Genomic DNA, 6,918 nt, shown 5'->3' on the forward strand with positions numbered 1-6,918 from the left:
TAGTTGTGATGAACTGACAGATTCTCACTGTAGTCTTTAGCCTCAGTGCGTCAGTGAGAGCTGATCTGTTGTCCCTCTTCTGATATTTCACACTGATTTAAGCTCTTTAACACATTTTACTCTTTAATACATTCTCAGTCCTGCACGTCCATGTGTGACGTCATCGTGGTTTTAGTGTAGAGACGTTAGCTTTGTTAGAGGACCTCTCTCTGTGCGATGGCGTCATAATTGAGACACGCCCGCTTATGACGTCACGTTGCCCTATACGAAGACCCGTCTTTTAACATTCTAGTCGTTCGATGTGATGAGACAGTGGAGGAATGATTATCTCTGATCATTATTAGGAACTGCAGGAACTGACTGCAGAGATGAAGAGAGAAGATTCCCAGGAGATGAACAGCTGGACGACAGCGGTATGTAAAAGAACCTACACTTATTCATCTACTCTTCAATCTAAAGCATGTTGTTAAGTGATATTCTGATCACATCTCAGGTCTATATGGTCTATATAGGTCTATATACAGAACTGTGACAAACGAATGTGGTACAATCAAAAACTGTTTATCTCTAAATAAGTTACAGTAAATGCTGTAAACTGGGTTCCACATATAGTTTATAAACACATATAAAAACATTTATTCTGATTATTTAATGGAAGTAAAATGAAATCTATACAGTAGAGGTTGGCAATATATATCATTAAGATAAACTACAATATGGTTCTCTATATTATTGAATGTTGTAGATCATCAGTGATTAGAGACGCTGAACATCTGCATATTTCATTACAAAGAGAGCAAAATCAGTCCAGTTTAACTGGATCCAGTGCAGAGAAACAGAACCAAAATCATTATATTTATAGTTTATATAACATGTTTAAAATTTGGTGCTACTGGTTCTTGTTTGTCTCTTCAAACACATTAAACCACTGAAGGACCAAATATTTTTATGCATGTTGTGTATCAAGTCTTATCAAATGTCCTAAAGTATCATATCATATTTTTGACATATTGTCCAGCCTTACTGTGTAGATCCTAACTTACCCTGGTGTGTAGACTAACCAGTGGAACATATGTTCTCTGTTCTGTTTTCCAGGATTCCCCCCGGAAGAACCCCATTATCCCTGACCCCTCCTCTCTGGATAAATTGGAGCGAGAGAGGCAGGAGTATCTGGAGGGTCATGGTCGTATGTTGAGGGAAATGAAGGACAAATATGAGCAGAACCAGGAGGTCATCCTCAGTCGGATCCACAGATCAATCCAGGATCATGATCACCCCTCAACCCATAATGCACTGCACCAAGAGTCCACCAGGAGGCTCTACAGGTCAAATGACATCTGTCTGGAGCCCCAGATGAAAAGAGGTGGTTTGGGCCACGTTCTGCTGAAACCCTTAAGAGAGACAAAAGTGTGCAGCAGCAGGAAAAGCATGTCTGACTCTGATGTGGTCCCACCGTATTTGAAGCCTTGTCCACCTTCGGATAAGCCCCGGAAAAGGGAGAGGCCTTACCGCAGAGTGTGGGGCTTGAAGATGGCTGTTGAGCAGGATTGCTCCCCCTTCAGGCCAGAAGACCCCTCCCCAGAGCTCTGCACACCTGAACCTCCAGCTGTTGTGAAACCCAGCAGGTTGCCCAGACCGAGAGATCTGCACACGCTGGCAGAGAAAGGGAAGAAGGCCTACATCGCACCTGGTAAGTTTGAGTGTTTACTTTAGTTTAAAAGTCTTTGTTTGTTTATTTCTTGGTATGTAGAGCAGGAGTGGGAAACACAGGGTTCATATGCAGCATCCCAACAAAGTCATATCAACTCTATATATAGAATAACATTCATGAATAGAAAGGAAATTTACAAACTTCTCAGATTTAAAAAAAGAAAATTTCTAGCAACAGCTAATGCTAAGTCAGCTAGCATTTATACTTGAAGCAGAAATTCCAGATTTAATAAGGAACGTAGCTAAATTTCCTGTTTTAATGTTAATGAACAGGACTGACATCACAGTCAAGTGTTGTGACTATTAAAACTGATGATGCACAAATGATTGTAGGGAGTAAAATACCCAGATGGAGAGGCCTAGTTAGGCAGAGCGGGAGACCAGAGGAAGCTCATACAGTTCTCCAGATACCTGTCGCTCCACCTGCTGCTGCCAAACCCAGCAGACTGCCAAGACCAGAGAGTCTGCACATGCTGGCCAAGCTTGGGAAGAAGGCCTACATCGCACCAGGTAAGTTCTAATATTAAAAAGTAGTCTTAGAAAATTTAGAGCAGGAGTGAGCAGCATCACAATGATCTCCATACAGTTCATGAATAAAAAGGATTTTTACTGGAAATGAAAATATCTGTGATATATAAAACAGCACTTTGGGACTTGTAAATAAGCATCTTTGTGTGAGAGCAAAGGGCTGAGACGCTATGACTAATAAAACAATGTTTTAATAATTGTAGGCAGCAAAATACCCAGACTGAGAGGCCTAGTTAGGCAGAGGAGGAATTCAGGAGGTCGTGTGGAGCCTGTAGACAGCAGAGCTGCTCCAAAGGCTGTTGAAGTTAGTCAGGGAAGAGCAAAGACACTGAAGGCTCCAGCCCTGATCAGTGAAGAGCCTCTGAGAAACCCTGAACTGGCTCTCAGACAGACAGTTAAACTGCTGCAGGATGAGGAATGGTAAGACTTTAGTGAACCAGAGTAGAAACACCAAACTTACAGTGTGCAGATAGAATGAAGATCTGATTCTAATGGAGCAGTGATGTGTTTTAGGATAGTGTTCAGACTAGAGTTATAATAGCTGAGGATACCTGAGATTATACAGCTTAAATACTGTAGAATATACACACATAGATTATTGACTGATTCTCCTAATGATCAGAATCTTGAAAATGTCCATTATCCACAGCAAGAGCTGCTCCTGTGTTAAACGTTTAACATACTGGCTGAATCAGTCTTTATCATGTTTACTGTAATGTTCATCTCATTCTAATGGCTTTCTTTTGAAACAGGGAGAAGAAGACAGAGGGACTGAAACTGATGAGTGCTCTGGCAGAGCACCACACTGAAGTCCTGGCTGTTGAGCAGGATTGCTCCCCCTTCAGGCCAGAAGACCCCTCCCCAGAGCTCTGCAAAGGTGATGAAGCCATGCAGGACCACCTACATGACCAGGCTGAGTTAGCAGCTTGGAATGCAAGGTCCATGGGCGGCATTGTGCACTCCAGTGAGGTGGAGAACAGAACACCAATGGAAGTGCACTCACCTGTGGACTCCTGCACACCTGAAGAGCTCCATGCACTTCCCTTCCTCCACACACCTGTCCCTCCACCTGCTGCTGACAAACCCAGTAGACTGTCCAGAGTGAAGAGCCTGCTCATGGGGGCCAAAGATGAGAACAAGGCCAACTACACACCTGGTGAGTTCCAGTGTTGAAATAATTAGAGAGTATTTAGAGCAGGAGTGAAGACCACAGAGTTCATAAGCTGCATCACAACAAACTCCTCATAACTCAAATAGAATAACTTTCTAATTGCAAATTCATATATTTATAAAGCTTGATAATTGTTTAGGATCCTATTTCTTTTTTAAGGAGATCTAAACTAAAGCATCTGTAAATTATAATTATTACTAAAACATTAAGTGATTTGAAGAACAAAGAGTGACCAAATTCTGTTTCTACACTTTTAGTGAAGAGGAAAGAGAATATTTTAGTTGCTATAACCACAATTATAAACGGTGTAATTGCAGGCAGGATAATATTCAGACTGAGTGACCTAGGTGGAGAAGTTCTCATGGAGCCTGTAGACAGCAGGAATGCCCCAGAAGAGGCTGAACTTAGCCAGGAGAGGAGATCAGAAGCCCAGTTGGATCCTACTGGCAATAAACCTGCTGCATTCAGACAGAGGAAAGGAGCAGATTCACACGTCAAGCCTGTAGAAAGCAGAGCTGCTCCAAAGGCTGTTGAAGTTAGTCAGGGAAGAGCAAAGACACTGAAGGCTCCAGCCCTGATCAGTGAACAGCCTCTGAGAAACCCTGAACTGGCTCTCAGACAGACAGTTACACTGCTGCAGGATGAGGAATGGTAAGACTTTAGTGAACCAGAGTAGAAACACCAAACTTACAGTGTGCAGATAGAATGAAGATCTGATTCTAATGGAGCAGTGATGTGTTTTAGGATAGTGTTCAGACTAGAGTTATAATAGCTGAGGATACCTGAGATTATACAGCTTAAATACTGTAGAATATACACACATAGATTATTGACTGATTCTCCTAATGATCAGAATCTTGAAAATGTCCATTATCCACAGCAAGAGCTGCTCCTGTGTTAAACGTTTAACATACTGGCTGAATCAGTCTTTATCATGTTTACTGTAATGTTCATCTCATTCTAATGTCTTTCTTTTGAAACAGGGAGAAGAAGACAGAGGGACTGAAACTGGTGAGTGCTCTGGCAGAGCACCACACTGAAGTCCTGGCTGTTGAGCAGGATTGCTCCCCCTTCAGGCCAGAAGACCCCTCCCCAGAGCTCTGCAAAGGTGATGAAGCCATGCAGGACCACCTACATGACCAGGCTGAGTTAGCAGCTTGGAATGCAAGGTCCATGGGCGGCATTGTGCACTCCAGTGAGGTGGAGAACAGAACACCAATGGAAGTGCACTCACCTGTGGACTCCTGCACACCTGAAGAGCTCCATGCACTTCCCTTCCTCCACACACCTGTCCCTCCACCTGCTGCTGACAAACCCAGTAGACTGTCCAGAGTGAAGAGCCTGCTCATGGGGGCCAAAGATGGGAACAAGGCCAACTACACATCTGGTGAGTTCCAGTGTTGAAATAATTAGAGAGTATTTAGAGCAGGAGTGAAGACCACAGAGTTCATAAGCTGCATCACAACAAACTCCTCATAACTCAAATAGAATAACTTTCTAATTGCAAATTCATATATTTATAAAGCTTGATAATTGTTTAGGATCCTTTTTCTTTTTTAAGGAGATCTAAACTAAAGCATCTGTAAATTATAATTATTGCTAAAACATTAAGTGATTTGAAGAACAAAGAGTGACCAAATTCTGTTTCTACACTTTTAGTGAAGAGGAAAGAGAATATTTTAGTTGCTATAACCACAATTATAAACGGTGTAATTGCAGGCAGGATAATATTCAGACTGAGAGACCTAGGTGGAGAAGTTCTCATGGAGCCTGTAGACAGCAGGAATGCCCCAGAAGAGGCTGAACTTAGCCAGGAGAGGAGATCAGAAGCCCAGTTGGATCCTACTGGCAATAAACCTGCTGCATTCAGACAGAGGAGGGGAGCAGATTCACATGTCAAGCCTGTAGAAAGCAGAGCTGCTCCAAAGGCTGTTGAACTTAGTCAGGGAAGAGCAAAGACACTGAAGGCTCCAGCCCTGATCAGTGAACAGCCTCTGAGAAACCCTGAACTGGCTCTCAGACAGACAGTTAAACTGCTGCAGGATGAGGAATGGTAAGACTTTAGTGAACCAGAGTAGAAACACCAAACTTACAGTGTGCAGATAGAATGAAGATCAGATTCTAATGGAGCAGTGATGTGTTTTAGGATAGTGTTCAGACTAGAGTTATAATAGCTGAGGATACCTGAGATTATACAGCTTAAATACTGTAGAATATACACACATAGATTATTGACTGATTCTCCTAATGATCAGAATCTTGAAAATGTCCATTATCCACAGCAAGAGCTGCTCCTGTGTTAAACGTTTAACATACTGGCTGAATCAGTCTTTATCATGTTTACTGTAATGTTCATCTCATTCTAATGTCTTTCTTTTGAAACAGGGAGAAGAAGATAGAGGGACTGAAACTGGTGAGTGCTCTGGCAGAGCACCACGCTGAAGTCCTGCTACCTGAGCTCCATGATATCTGCCTGAACGTCATCCAGGAGGTGAGACACACACTTCATACACACTCTGTACTAAAGCCTCTGTAGTGGTAACTGAGACTCCAGACAGCAGCTTTACATTTTCCAACTGTACTGAAAAGATTCTGTTTGTAACCAAAATCCTGAGAAAGATTTCTTTCTTCACAGAGTTTTCATTTCATTGCACACAGTCACAGTCACGCATGTCCTAAGACAAAAGTCAGTGACTGAACTACAGACAGAGGCTCACTGGGCTTCTTTTGTGTTCACTGTCTCAGGTGAAGAACCTGCGCTCCATGGTGTGTCGTGCTGCCATGACCACTCTGGCCCACCTGTATGCCCACCTGCAGAGGAAAATGGACCAGGAGGTGGAGAGCACTGCCTGTGTCCTGCTGCACAAGGCCGGGGAGTCCAGCCAGTTCATCAGAGAGGACGTGGAGGCGGCCCTCAGCATGATGGTGCAGAACTGCTCACCTGGCCGGGTCCTGCACGCTCTGCTGACTGGTGGATTGAGGTAAACATCACATCCACATTCATTATTTGGATTAAATTGTAGACAAAAATAAACAGAACTGTCAAAGACAACTTTAGTAAAAATGGGAACTAAACTACTAGCTTTTTATTATTTTATAGTACATTAAATTTGTGTTATGTAAAGTTTTTCCAAAGCACCACTAAAACTGGTTTCTCAGCTGCACTGATGCATCACTGAGACTATTCATCCTGTGATTCTCATGAATTGCTGGTCAACATCTTCATAAAATGTGAGTCCAGATTTCTCCTGTCTGTAAACTCTGGCTGTGTCTCTCACTGTGAGTTCACTCTTCACTCTCCAGCCACCGAAACGCCGCAGTGAGAAGATGCACTGCACAGCATCTGGAGGAGCTCGCGTGTTTGCTGGGAGCTTCACGTCTGCTGAACGGCAAAAAGGAATTCACCTGCAGGTTCCTGACCGCCACCAGCAAACTGGCCCTAGACTCTGCACAGGAAGTGAGGTATGTAGTTCACCTGCTTTTTACGGCCCCCGGGTCAGTACTGGCCC

Source organism: Pygocentrus nattereri, chromosome 25, assembly GCF_015220715.1.
Source record: "Pygocentrus nattereri isolate fPygNat1 chromosome 25, fPygNat1.pri, whole genome shotgun sequence".
Classification (NCBI taxonomy): domain Eukaryota; kingdom Metazoa; phylum Chordata; class Actinopteri; order Characiformes; family Serrasalmidae; genus Pygocentrus; species Pygocentrus nattereri.